This window comes from Maniola hyperantus, chromosome 7 (assembly GCF_902806685.2).
Source record: "Maniola hyperantus chromosome 7, iAphHyp1.2, whole genome shotgun sequence".
Taxonomy (NCBI): Eukaryota; Metazoa; Arthropoda; class Insecta; order Lepidoptera; family Nymphalidae; genus Maniola; species Maniola hyperantus.
The window spans coordinates 14,866,716-14,882,238 of NC_048542.1; the positions used below are offsets into that span (position 1 = coordinate 14,866,716).

Below are 15,523 nucleotides of genomic sequence, written 5' to 3' on the forward strand. Positions count from 1 at the left end.
GATAAATACGGATAGCTATGGAAACGTCTTTAGAAGAACCGACGGCCGATGGGGCAGACGTGTTCTGGAGTGGAGACCGCGTACCGGTAAGCGCAGTGTGGGACGACCTCCAGCCCGCTGGACCGATGACCTAAAGAAGGTGGTGGGGAGCGGATGGACGCACACAGGCTGATGGATTGGATTGGATAGAAAGAGAACATGTATACCTCCTACCTACTGTACCTATAGTACGGACAAGTCGAGATGGCAATCGGGGAGGGAACGCCCCGCACTAAGTACTAACCCAATGCGGGTGTGCGGGTTGACCCCTCGCCTCATACCCCGATTGCCATCTCGACCTGTAGCGGACTATACCCGGATAGTATTTATGACCACACCTCACTAAAGTCATCCCTAAGGAACCCTTCGTGACCCGACCACAACTTACATTGTAATGACATAAACAAAATTCTATTTTCATTTCTAAATTTCATAACACGAACAAAGGGGGAGCAATACAATGGTTAGTGTATACAGATGTCTATGTGTGTGTTCCCTTGTAACTTCACAATAGTTTTAACCCAAATCACTTTAGTTTATCAAACGAAAGGCTTGGCATCTTAGGGTAAGGATACACAGGTGTGATTTTCAACTTACTTTTATACAGTACAACTTTTGCTAGTAACTAATGTGCCCTAGTGTAGGTATCTATTCAAAGTTCAACTTAGTTTAACGTAGCGACACGACAGACAGACGTACAACAAAGTAATCCTATAAAAGTTCCTTTTCCCTTTTGAGTTACGGAGCCCTAATAATAAATGAATACTTACATAAAAAAAAAGATTAAACGAATTGAGAACCTCCTCCTTTTTTGAAGTCGGTTAATTAAGTGAAATGTGTTAAAAAACGTGAGGGTCGGATCCTTGTACCTACCTACTTGTCAGTATTAATTATTAAGCAGTCAAATAAGATGCTATATGGTTTTGCCTTCATTTTAGTTTCGGACGCGTCCCTCCGCGTACTTGCAGCTATAAAATAATACCTAAAATGCTCGTTGCTTGCTCGTTTGTTCTTCAGGCTTCATCACTCCGTGAACGAATCAAAACGGGCCGAGATTTTTTGCATGGGTGGACTGGATTTAGTTAACCTGGCGAGTGACAGGCTACTTGTTTGCCTGCAAATCAAGGTCCGAATTAAAACTATTTAGGTCCAGTTCCATGCAGGTGGTTAAAGTTAAACTTTAACCGTCAATAAAAGCAAAATGTGTTTCACGGTCTGTTTATTTCAGGCCTACGCAGACGAGCGACTATAGTCCGCAGAGGACAAAAGCCCGTCGTCTTTCTTCTACGGTTTTTACAATTTAGCCCATCGAGTGCTTTGTGTGATGTGGTTCTTAAGTGCTGAGTTTTTGTCCTCCGCAGACAATAGTCCATCGTCTGCGTGCAACCCCCTTTTCTTTTAATGACGGTCAAAGTTTAACGGTAACCGTAACGTAACTTTAACCGTCTGTTATTCAACTGTACATTAGAGGGTAATAATAGTACACTACAGGTCAAAATTAATAAAAGACACACATTGAAATCATCATTTAATTTATTTATTGTTAATACGCATATTATGTAGCTCACAGCGACTACGACTCTAATGGAAGATAACGTACACATAGTATAGTCTGCGCTGCACTTGCGATAATCATCATTATTTAAAAAATCAAAAAAATCTATTTGAAGCATATTTATTTATCTGGTTTTATCATTGTAAAAGTACCATACATCAACAAGTCACATTTTAATTTCTAAACCATCATAATAAATTTAAAAAAAAAGAAACCTTGCCAAAGCAGAAGCTGATCAACGCAAGTGTTTTAAGAAATATTTAGGTATCTTTGATTGAATACTTTAAAAACAATCATAATAATATGTATTTTTAATTTATACTTAAGATTATTTAATCTAACTTTGACTAACTTTTAAATAAAATGTTATTTTTAAATATTCTTTAGTCGAAATAACAAACGCAATGCAGACTATCTAATAATAATAAATAATTACGTACTATGATGCGATTACAATACAACAACCTTTACTTTAGCAGACATAATGGCCTCAGATATTATAATTAAAGATAACATCTACAGAACCTTCTTTGACTTTGCTCAGACTTATTAAGTCATTTAAAACGAAACAGAACTATTTCTCTCACATAAATCTGTCTCGAATAGTCTGAGATAAGTCAAAGTACGCTCTATAGATTTAAGTCTAAAGGCCAGTTGCATATCAGACGGTTAAATTTACTTTATGTTTAACGTTAAATTTCAAACGTCAATATTTAAGCAAAATGGGTTGCATAAGAGGTTTGTTAACTTTGAATACCGACTTGTGTCACCCAGTGTTTTTATCACTTTTATTAATGGTAAATGTTTAACGGTAACCGCAACTTAACATTAAGCTCCTGATATGCAACTGACCCGAAGTTATATTAATAAACAAAACACGTGGTAAAATGTTGGCACTCCAATGTAAGGAAAGTTTTCGGTGGGAAAAATTACACCACAGGCCATTATATAACTGAACAATTTAATAAATCGAAACTTTTATTTAGTGATTTTTAGTTTAATTTAGTTTAATTTAATTTCATCTCCAGCCCGAATAAGAATTTTAATTATTAATTAATTTATTATACTACGTACGTAAATTTTTGGGAATTACATAATATTATGTACATTTGGGTATACCGTGCGCAAGTAACTCTTGGTATGAATTAAAAATTACAAATAATAAACTAAAATCCATATTCAGAAAACATGTGAACAAAATCATAAACTCGGTTTTACTTAAACTTCAGATTTAAAAATTTATTTAGTTATTTTAAAAATAAGGAATCAATCATTCATAGTTAATGATATTATGTGAACAAAATATTTAAACCCCTTTGCTTTCATTTTTTGATTTAAGAGTTTAGCGTTATGTTACCTGTATATATTGTAATCACACTTAACACCAGTTCACGAATTCGAAATTAACACTTATACACCTATCACTGTAATACACTTTAATTACCAACAGATCTTTTGGTTGTCTATATAGTTTTCTCTATATAATTTTACATTAGTGAAACAGATTTCCATGTACAAATAAATAGTGAGTGACTATAAAACATTTAATTTAATTTTCCGCTAGAACTAGGTAATTTATTTAACTAACACATAAAATTGTTCATGTATCTATTTGCGTGGCCAGCAGTGTAACCTGACGAATCACAATGAGTATTGACTTTAGACTTTACGGCCTAGTCAATAAAGTTAGAATTTCCATGACAGATTGCAATTTGTCTAATCACACTATCTGCTACCGATTTTCTTCTATATGAATATTAACAACTTGCACATAAGATTAACATAGCTTAACGTTTTATTTGATTACATAATTATATTACAGGCATTGATATAGAAAACCCAAGATATACAGTCTCTCAGAAAAATTTAACGTCAAAATTGAAGATAATAATTACTTTCTCGTATTCTTTTACATTATTTATGTATTAGTTAAACAATGTGGCCAATTCTGTTACACAACCTCTCAACTATCAACTAAACTAAAATGACAAGTCTAACTCTAAATATATTTCTATCCCTTTCATAACACTTCCCGCGGAAAAGGACAGCACTAGATTTAGACCTGTCAATTCAGTTTAGAGATTGTGTAAAACGGAATTAGCTTACATATAGTTACAAAAAAAATCGTTATTAATATAACATGACTATTAAACACCCCAGTAGAATTTGATTTATAAGTAGAAACACTTTTTTTAATTAGTTTTTTAAAAGAATATTAGCCATGTTAAATGACTAATATTCCCCTTTCCTCTCCAACTAAGCATAAAGCTTGTGCTAGGAGTAGGTACGACAATAGTGCAACGGGCGGGGTTTGAACCGTCGACTTTTCGGTTTTCAGTCCACTTCTTTACCCGTTGAGCTATTGAGGCTTTTTTAACGAATCACATTTCTGAGGGATTGTGTATCTTTGGTTTTCTCATATCAATGATTACAGGCTAGTTTTTCTTTTCCGAAACCGGAACGGTTGTTGAAAACTTTTCAACAAACTGCCACTACGAAAATGTACTTTGTAGTTCATGCGTTCCTAATCAGAATAGGACTGAGCTTCAGCCATCTTGAATACATTTTTTATATAAATAATATTCTACGATCTTTGCCAATTCTTAAACACGAAAATTAAAAAAAACATATTGATGTTACAGCGTAATATCAATCTTTTTTAATCGAACTAATTGTTTGAAAGATCCAGAGCTACTTAAAGCCAGAGTCGCTTATCGTTACTTAAGATTGAGTTAAAACGAGACAGATTTATATGAGAGATATAGCTGTCTCGTTTTAACTAAACTTAAGTAATGATTAAGCTACTCTGAGTACGGCTGTTTGATATAGAAAAGCTAAATCAAAATGAATTAACCGAGCCCTATTCGAATTTGGAACACATTATCAAGTAGACGAGAGTTCAAAATCGAATAACAACGTCACTATTCAAACGTACACAACAGTAAATAAAAGTACCCTGTTTAGAAGACATTGTATATTTTAAAAATTGTGTCCTCAGCCTTTTTCAATGATATTATTTGTTTCCATTTTTATCCCAACAGATAATAATTGGCTGCAAAATTCTACTAAAATTAATTTAAAGTATAGGTAAAGCTATGCACCTACTAAACTGAACTGCACTGCAATGTATCAAATTTCTGCAATTATCACAAAATAATCGCATTTTAGTTTTACGTTAAGGTAATCGCCTACTGCACTGAACCGCACGATCACTCATGAAATTCCATTCTAGTTAAAATTTGAATCAGAAATAATAAAATGTTGCATTTATTAAAAAAGATTAAAATATTATTTTTCTCGTTTCCATATAAAGTACGTATAACACCGTATCACACCGTAATCCTAAATTACTAAAAAACGGTCCTTATCTTTGTAATACGCATTAGAAAGGTCGTTCTAAATTCCGTCCATTTTGTTATAATCATAGACTGTAAGCCTAGTTTACAGATCATAAAACACAATTATTATTGTTTGAAATCGCCATTTATTTCAATGCAAAAACTCTTCAATGAAATAAATCTGTTTAAGACTACAATCAATATATTTACTAACGAAGAAAATGCAGCCAACTTTTATCCGTGAAAAAATATTTACTAATTTGCTAAGGGATCAATGCGATACAGGGTTTCGAAAGAAAATACAAAAAAACTGCGACAAAAAACATCTTAAACATATCCGGGAATTCATAGACGGACAGTGATGATTAGTTACTCTTAAGACTAGGAATGGTAATTTATTTATACATAATAATAATAATTAGTAACAAATTCACTAATAATGCGGGTTATACATCCGTTTCAACTGTCAGTTTTATCGCAAATACAGTTCTAATGAGTCAGATTTTTTAAATATAAATTGATATTTTAGTTTATGAAACTACGCTTATTGTACTGAAGCTGCAGACACATTGTTGTGATCGATCGACAGAGTGGCAATTGGGATCAATATTGTGAATGACGATGTGCAGACATATTGATCGATCGTTCAGATTGCGTTGCAAAACACAACACAGCAATGTATATGTGTGCCTTCACAATTTTAGTATTTTAGCTACTTTCGGTGTCGATTTGTGCTAAATGTCTATTAAACAAATAGATACTAAATGTATAATTTACTGAAACAGCACCTTGCGAAATGAAGAAATGCCTATTTTAACGGAGCAGTACATAAAAAGGGTTCTGTTTGCGTGCGAAATTCTTCAGTTTGAATCGAGATAAAATTGACAAGAAAAACAGTTGTATGAAACTTCCTTATAACCGGGTCTCATCAAATATACGACTACCTTAGCTTATTTATGGGCGTTTCTAGGTGGACGCGATTTATGCCAGCAATCTTAACAATTATTACGAAAATCACTGCGAAACGGGCCTTTACACCTGTGACGTAAAGGCAAGGGCGTTTTGCTATCGATTCGTATTTGAAATGCGCCGATAAGCAAACGTCATTAAAGGCTAAGCTAATCGTATAAGTTCACGACCAACGATATTTCAAATAAAAAGCCAACATATTTTATTTATTTGCACAACTCTAAACCTAAACAATTTATTATAATGTATAAAATCAAAATACGAACAGCTTCCTTCCTTCCATATTCAGACGTACACACGCAAATGTATAGTGGAAAATAACACCGTATAGAAATGCAATACAGATCGTGTTTCAAGGAATCATTGTTACGTTACTTATAAACACTTACTTACTATGTAATAATTCTTAATTTTATCTATCATTCCCAAAAAGTTCAATCAGAATAGTAAAGTTAATTAACATCCTTCATTAAAAGCAAGCGTCGACAAACAGGATAGCATAAAAGTTCGCGCTCACTATACTGCACCGTACCGGCCTACAATCGATTTCATACATTATCGACTCCTACAAGTTTTAGTGCGCGCATCTTTATGCTACGAGTTAGTAAACGCTTAGCATAATATTTAGCTAATGCCATGTCAGAATAAATACTTTTTTTAATTCGATTCGAAAGTTTAAAACGCTTTTACGTTTAAGTTTAATATATTTGGGATTTTTTAACACTTTTTAACTAAACAACCGTTTAGATGAATAAGGTATACTAAATCTAATATTCATGTATTAGGATACGGAAAAATATTTATCCAGACTTGGCAACAACATTCGCACTACCCGATCGTCACAAAAGGCCGTAACAATGGGCCCAAACAATTTTATCATTAAGGAATAGTTTATAAATACACACATTTCATAGAAGTAGCCTAAATAGGCGAAAATAGTCGTCATTAGGACCACCGCAAACCACACAGAACTGCACTAAAAGAGCTGTCACATACTAAATCGGGCGCCTGAAAACAATTAATTATCTTCAACTTGATAATAATTAATTAAATAACCACGTCGTTCTCGATATTATCGGACTCCAACTGATGCCAGAAAGTATGTATCATTAATGAGAACTTTTATGAATTCTTCTTTACCGTGCTTAAGTGCGGTCCTGTGTAGTGAGCGATAAACTTTAGGAAGATTAATCGGTATATTATCTACGTGCAATCAGTTTTTTTTTATTATTATTTACTTAACAGTGATTTTTTGGCATGGCATCGATAGACTTTATACATAAGGTGGGTTGGTTAACTCTTAAACTTAAGAAAGCCACCAAATTTTGATTAGCCTTACGAAATAATAGTCATTATTACAATTAACATCGATAATGAGTATTATTATTTATTTACAAATATATTTTAAGCATGTTTCGTGTTAAAAGTCCTGCGAAAATTAGATGTTAAGGCATCAAGCACACATCTCGTCATTCAAATATACCTAGTCTTTAACTCGTGTCAACGCTTCTTATTAAGTTGACAGTGCGTTCGCGGCCTATCGGAACTATCATGTAGATTATGCCTAAAATTAGTCTATGGTCAGAATTGTACCTATATAAGAAATGTCAAAATAAACCGTTACATACACACACTCTCCGCTGAAAAGTACGTTGTTTCATTGTTCCTTCTCCGAACCTAAAAATTAGAAGATCTGCCTATCGGGTCTTCGGTGTTAGTTCAAATAACTAACATAGTGGCGACCGTAAACTGGACACCTGAGAAGGAAGAAGCCAAGCCATCCAGCGAGAGAATCATCGCCGTTGACGCCAGCCGGGACGCCAATCGTTTCGCAGCATCAGGTTCAACGCAAATCATCGTCGTTGACGCCAGCCGGGACGCCAATCGTTTCGCAGCATCAGGTTCAACGCAAATCATCGTCGTTGACGCCAGCCGGGACGCCAATCGTTTCGCAGCATCAGGTTCAACGCAAATCATCGTCGTTGACGCCAGCCGGGACGCCAATCGTTTCGCAGCATCAGGTTCAACGCAAATCATCGTCGTTGACGCCAGCCGGGACGCCAATCGTTTCGCAGCATCAGGTTCAACGCAAATCACCATCGTTGTAGCCAGCCGGGACGCCAATCGGACCGCAGCATCAGGCACAACGCAAGCAACCATCGTTGACGCCAGCCGGGACGCCAATCGTACCGCAGCATCAGGCTCAACGCAAGAAGACGTCTTAAGCCATCGCCGGGACGCTGATCGGACCCGCAGCATTTGGGCTCAGACAGAGGGAGCACTTTCTACGCCGGCAACAACGAGGCCGGACCAATATTTCAGATAAGTGTCCTATCCCACATAAAACACAACACATTCATCCAAACATCCATAATTCCATTTCACAGCTACCTTATTCATACATCCATTGCTCCATAATCATCCGTACTTCATGCACTATTCAAAGGGCCATACCACTTTGCACAATCAATCACAAAATTCAAAATTTGCACGTTATTCGTCACTTCATCCGTTACGCATTAGCCGTACCTACCTGCTCATTACTTCATATTATCATAATTCATACGATTTTTAACTGGCGCGTGCACTTATTGGAGCTGCGCGGACGACTGGAAACCGGTTCATGTTCATCGGTTGGACGACAACTTCAAGCGACGTGCATAGGTAACGTACCTAGTCATAGATAGATATACGTTTTACTTATTATTTTGCAGCGATCTTGCGGCCACCGATAACAAACCAGTTTTTGTTCACCTACAGCTGTTATAATAACGCTTCAATATGTCTCTGAAAGAATTAATTATTAAACGCAGCAGCGTGAAAGGGCGCGTTACTAAATTTAAAAACTATATTTCTAAGATTAATAAGCTTTCAGTGTTAGATTCATTGGAATTAGGCGAATTAAAACTTAAATTAGGTAAAATTGAGTGCTTAGCTACTGAGTTTAGTGACGTGCAAAGTCAGATTGAATCGTTAAGCGGGGACACGTTAGATGCCGAACTAGATATTCGCGAGGAGATCGAAAATGAATTAGACAGCGTGACTTCGTTAGCTCAGGACATTCTGTCGCGTAATTCGAAGGTTCCGTGCTTTGAAGACGCGCACAGTAGTTCTTCGGGGCAAGAACTAGGCGTCTCACAAGGCATTGGGTTCAAATTACCTCTAATTCAAATCTCGAAATTTGACGGAACAGTTTTTAAATGGTTAGAATTTCGAGATACTTTCCGGTCTCTCATTCATGATAACGAGCACATACTACCTATCTATAAGTTTCATTATTTAAACTCGTATTTAGAGGGAGATGCCGCGCGTGTTATATCCAATCTCGAAGTTTGTGCATTGAACTACAAGAAGGCTTGGAGTTTATTATGTGAACGTTATGATAACAAGAGGCAGCTAATTAGCAATCACCTCAACGCCTTATTCAATATCGAAACTCTGTCCCGCGAATCGGAACAGTCATTGCGTTCATTAGTAGATAATGTAAATAAAAATCTACGTGCGTTAGCGAGTCTTGGCCAGCCCGTTGATAAGTGGGATAGTTTAATAATACATATGGTTAGTTCTAAATTAGACAGCCATACTAGTATGAAATGGGAGGAGCATCGAAACTCGTTGAGTGATATGCCAACGTTAGATGAATTTAATAAGTTTTTAAAGGAGCGTGCAGATGTTTTGGAATCATTTAATCAAAATAAAACTCAAAACAAACGTGTTTCGTCTAATGCCGCGCCAATCGCGAGCAATAGTAATAACTATAACAAAAATACAAGACAAAATAAATCTTTTTCGTATGCTGTTCAATCGGGATACAATAATGCAGATAGAAATCGCGCTCGCTGTGTAGTTTGCAAGCTTGACCATGCAATCTACAACTGTCCTTCATTCTTAGCCAAAACCCCTGAACTCCGGATAGCCGAGGCTCAGAAGCTGAAGCTATGTCTGAACTGCTTAAGGTCAAACCATCGAACTCGTCAATGCTTTTCGAGTCGTTGTAGGGAGTGCAGAAAACCACATTCTACCCTGCTTCACAAGCCCACAGAGGAGCCCTCTGCACCCACAGTTCAGAATTCCGTCGATGAACTTAGTGTGAACCTAGCTAGGCAGGCAACTTCTCACGTCATGTTATCCACCGTGATGGTAGAAGTTCTGAACCCTCTAAACTCCAAGACTGAAGTCATTCGCGCGCTTCTAGACTGTGGAAGCCAGTCTAGCTTTTTGACAAAGCGCGTCAAGGAAAAATTAAATTTAGAGGCGATACCCACTAATCTCACCGTCGTAGGTATAGGTAATAATTCAAATAATCATGTTACTGAGAGGTGTTTGGTTAGGTTTAACTCATTGCAAGGCGACTATCATGCAAGTTTGTCTTGTTTTATAATGCCAGAATTAACGGCGAATATTCCAAAAATAAATATAGATTACAAACTATTTAGTCTCCCCGAGAACATTCAACTCGCGGACCCTAATTTTTGCAGCCCTGCACCTGTAGATGCGCTTTTAGGGGCCGACCTATTCTGGGATGTAATAGGTAACACCGTCAAATCATTAGGTGACGGAAAACCATATCTGTGTAACTCACGATTTGGGTGGGTTATTTCCGGTCCTATTTCATTAAATTGTGACCCCAAACAAATTAATTGCAATTTTTCATCAAGCGAGTCGTTCGATGATCGCTTAGATAATCAAATAGCCAAATTTTGGGACCCCCAAAAAATATTATTAAGTAATAGCGAGAAGGGTTGTGAGCAGAATTTTAAGACTCACACTACTCGCCTAAAATCAGGTCGATTTCGTGTTAAATATACTTCTCAAAGATCCACCCGCAACCTTGAGAAATGCATTAATTTAAAATCGATCGACGCGTTAGGTAGTTCGAGCGTTCATTTATCGTACTCGAAGTCGTGGGTAGCTCCGGCCGGGAAGCCTATGACGATTCCACAACTAGCGTTATCCGCGGCGCAGCTCGCCGCTAGTCGTCACCTACCTACAAATCTGAAACCGGCAGAATGTTTATCTGATAACGGCCGAAACGAAGCTACTAGTATAGGAATAACTCAATTTTTAAATTCCAATCCCGTCATTTCTGACTTTGCAGTTGACGAACAAATAAAATTTTCTTTTGTCTTTATATTCAAGACAAATTGGAGAGGTTGGGATCAATTCCGCCAAAAACATTCTCATTAAAAGATATTTGGCTCATAATAATTTGGCTTTCGAGGAATTAATTACTCTATATTCGCAAGTGGAGGCTAAACTGAATAGTCGCCCCTTATATCTCATGACTTCCTCTCCTAACTATCTGTTCCCTCGTTCCCCAGGACACTACCTGATTGGACGGCCTCTGACTGCGCTGCCGTCAACGAATGTCGAAGACTTCAGTTCCAGCAGCCTCGACCGTAACTCGGGGCTCGAGAAGATACGCCAGCAGTTCTGGCGTGGCTGGCAAAGAATCAGCGAACTTCAACAGCGCACTACGTGGCACACGAAACGAGAAAGGCTGAGCGTGGGAGATCTCATGCTTCTGCAAGAAGATAACTTCGCACCCCTCAAGTGGCGCCTCAGCTGGATTACCGCTCTGTACCAAGGAGCTGACGGAATCTCCAGAGTCGCCGATATCCGAACCGCGAGAGGAGTGGTGCGCAGGGCTATGACTAGCATTTGCCCCTTGCTTCTCCAGACGAATTTGTTTTCTCTTAAACGACGTTTAAGAGGGGGGGAATTTATGTCAACGCTTCTTATTAAGTTGACAGTGCGTTCGCGGCCTATCGGAACTATCATGTAGATTATGCCTAAAATTAGTCTATGGTCAGAATTGTACCTATATAAGAAATGTCAAAATAAACCGTTACATACACACACTCTCCGCTGAAAAGTACGTTGTTTCATTGTTCCTTCTCCGAACCTAAAAATTAGAAGATCTGCCTATCGGGTCTTCGGTGTTAGTTCAAATAACTAACAACTCGTATACTGTAGGCACATTTATCAACGGCAAGCTGAAAGCTCCTTTAACGTTTATCTTATCATTGATAATTGTATTCTATAGAACACTACTTAAAGTTCACATTTGAATGACGAGCACTGGTCTGTGCGAAAGTGGTGCAATAAGCCCCCCGATTGTGTAAGAAACACGTATTCATCGTTATCGTAATCGTCAAAAAATTCTGCCCTTTGATTGGTTGATTTGCTGTTTACATTTTTTCACAGCCAATCAAAGGGCAGAATTTGTTGACGATAACGATAACGATGCATACGTTTCTCTTACACAATTGGGGGGCTGGTCAGTGGTTGGCATTTTAAATTCAATACATAATAAACCATTAAAGAACTATAGAACTTCTAGAGTTTTTCAATCAAACAAATAAAAATAAAATTATTATGATGTAGCGATGTAGCACCAAATTATATTATTTAACAACGAAATTATTGTTTTACTTTATTTCACATGATTTGTTATAATTAACTGGGTACTGTTTTTATTTATTTATTTAGTGTTAAAATAGAAAATCTAAACAATTATTATCAAAACAAAATAATATTAAATTTCAATTATTTCATGTATTCGCCTATAATATTATAATTTTCGCAAAATCAATACTGAATATATTCGAGATAAGTAACCTTCTTCGAGACTTAGAAATTTTATTTATCGATGTAGAAATTAGGGCGCTCGCACACAATTCAATTCAATTCAACCAAATTAATATATTGAATTTTAATACAAGGATTAAACCAATGACCGTTTCGTTTCGCACTTACACATAGGACGAGTAAATACATACAGTACCCGGCAGAAAATATTGCACATCCAAATTAGAAAGAAAATTGCTTTATAGAGCGTCGTCTCTATCACTCATGTACCTCATACCACTCGTACCTATGTGACATTTCATCAGCCTCAACGACAGAGACGACCCTCTACGAAACCGTTATATCTTTCTAAAGTTTGGTGTGCAATATTTCCTACTGGATACTGTATACTTGTGCGAAGGCGAGGTCAGCCTAAGGTCATTCTATGGAGTATATACTTTAATTTTGCTCAGACTTTGCTTAGAGTTAAAACGAGACAGAGTTGTGTATAACATAAATGTGTCTCGTTTTAACTCTAAGGCTGAGATAGAGTGTACTTTGACTTTGCTCAGACTTAAGATTGAGTTAATACGAGACAGATTTATGTCAGAGATATACATCTGTCTTAAGTCTAAGCAAAGTCAAAGTGCGCTCTATAGATCTCACCCTAAGGCTGAGATAGAGTGTATTTTGACTTTGCTCAGACTTAAGTTTCAGTTAAAACAAGACAGATTAATTATGCCAGCGATATAACGCTGTCTCATTTTAACTTTGCTGTGTCTTAAGTCTGAGCAAACTCAAAGTGCACTTTATAGCGAGCCTAAGAGCGATCACGCACTCATCCGATCCGAATCCGTGAAAATACGGATATAAAAATGTCTATGTCATATGTCATACGCTACCATACAAATAGTTCTATGACAACTTTGGAACGTATTTTCACGGACTCGGACCGGATGAGTCCGTAACCGCCGTAAGCAGCTAAATAGACCGAGCTCGCCGTCTCACGTCTATGAGTGGGTACAAAAAGGTCATTCGGAAAGGCGAGGTCCTATTATGAAAACCCCCTTTCGGGTTAGAATCCTCTGTTTTATTTCATGCAAAAAAAACCACAATAGAACAAAAATCACAAATTGTGACTGAAGGTTGTAGAGATAACACAGTCATAACACGCGTCGCAGTTGCTAATACAATCAGTCTCAACATAGACGCGTGCGACGGCAAGGTCAGCTGGCATATGGCTGACTTAGGCTGAGATCTACAAAGTGTACTTTGCTTAGACTTTATTTGGTAAAAACGATTTAGATCAGAGATTTACATCAGACATATTTTTATCTCGTTTTAACTCGAAGTGAAATCTGCGCAAAAGGCTGACATCTATAGAGCGCTTTTTGGCTTTGCTCAGACTTAAGTTTCAGTTAAAACGAGACAGATTTACGACAGCGATATAGCGCTGTCTCGTTTTAAGTGTCTTAAGTCTGAGCAAAGTAAAAGTGCGCTCTATAGATCTCAGCCTAAGTATTCTCTAGAGATAGCTCAGCGAGCTCAGCTTTTGGCTGAGCTCTCTGCCACAAGCGCGTACATCGCCGCACGTCAATGTAGGAGTACACAGTCACACCTGTTGCCTCACTATTAATGCAAAACAAAATCACAAATTGTAAGAGTGAATGGTGTAGAGGTGGCACATAAAGTTAATCACCAGCTCGAAGTAGTAGCACAGGTCGCACGAGCCCGCGGGGCGCGGCGGGGAGGGGGAGGGGACGCGCGCTCAGCGCTCGCGCAGCAGCAGCGGCAGACGGCGCGCGGGCGGCGCGGCCGCCACTCATGTCTGCAGCGCCGTGTTGATCTCGCGGTGGATGGTCGACTGCGGACAACACGCACGGTACAAAAAGATGTCATCAAGACGTGGGGGAGGGAGGAGGGGTTCAGCTGGTCGTTGAGCGCCTGGGTGACTTGCCGTTACCCGTCTCGCGCCGCAAGCGCTAGCTCGAGTTGACTTTGCGCTAGTTTAGTGTAAGACTCACCAGCTCGTCGATCTGCCGGGACAGCTGGTCGTTGAGCGCCTGGATAACTTGCCGCTGCCCGTCTTGCGCCGCAAGCGCTAGCTCGAGTTGACTTTGCGCTAGTTTAGTGTAAGACTCACCAGCTCGTCGATCTGCCGGGACAGCTGGTCGTTGAGCGCCTGGATAACTTGCCGCTGCCCGTCTTGCGCCGCAAGCGCTAGCTCGAGTTGACTTTGCGCTAGTTTAGTGTAAGACTCACCAGCTCGTCGATCTGCCGGGACAGCTGGTCGTTGAGCGCCTGGATAACTTGCCGCTGCCCGTCTTGCGCCGCAAGCGCTAGCTCGAGTTGACTTTGCGCGAGTTTAGTGTAAGACTCACCAGCTCGTCGATCTGCCGGGACAGCTGGTCGTTGAGCGCCTGGATAACTTGCCGCTGCCCGTCTTGCGCCGCAAGCGCTAGCTCGAGTTGACTTTGCGCTAGTTTAGTGTAAGACTCACCAGCTCGTCGATCTGCCGGGACAGCTGGTCGTTGAGCGCCTGGATAACTTGCCGCTGCCCGTCTTGCGCCGCAAGCGCTAGCTCGAGTTGACTTTGCGCTAGTTTAGTGTAAGACTCACCAGCTCGTCGATCTGCCGGGACAGCTGGTCGTTGAGCGCCTGATGGATAACTTGCCGCTGCCCGTCTTGCGCCGCAAGCGCTAGCTCGAGTTGACTTTGCGCTAGTTTAGTGTAAGACTCACCAGCTCGTCGATCTGCCGGGACAGCTGGTCGTTGAGCGCCTGGATAACTTGCCGCTGCCCGTCTTGCGCCGCAAGCGCTAGCTCGAGTTGACTTTGCGCTAGTTTAGTGTAAGACTCACCAGCTCGTCGATCTGCCGGGACAGCTGGTCGTTGAGCGCCTGATGGATAACTTGCCGCTGCCCGTCTTGCGCCGCAAGCGCTAGCTCGAGTTGACTTTGCGCTAGTTTAGTGTAAGACTCACCAGCTCGTCGATCTGCCGGGACAGCTGGTCGTTGAGCGCCTGGATAACTTGCCGCTGCCCGTCTTGCGCC

General features: G+C 39.2%; 1 long non-coding RNA gene across 1 annotated transcript; it reads right to left on the reverse strand.

The window, feature by feature from the left end:
• Positions 1 to 1,554: 1,554 nt before the first annotated feature.
• On the reverse strand, positions 1,555 to 14,710 carry LOC138402618 (uncharacterized). Its single transcript, XR_011236971.1, has 3 exons — positions 14,496 to 14,710; positions 11,858 to 14,335; positions 1,555 to 7,389 (listed from the first exon to the last, which is right to left on the reverse strand). It is a non-coding gene; the product is annotated as an uncharacterized lncRNA (long non-coding RNA).
• Between the last annotated feature and the right edge of the window lie 813 nt (positions 14,711 to 15,523).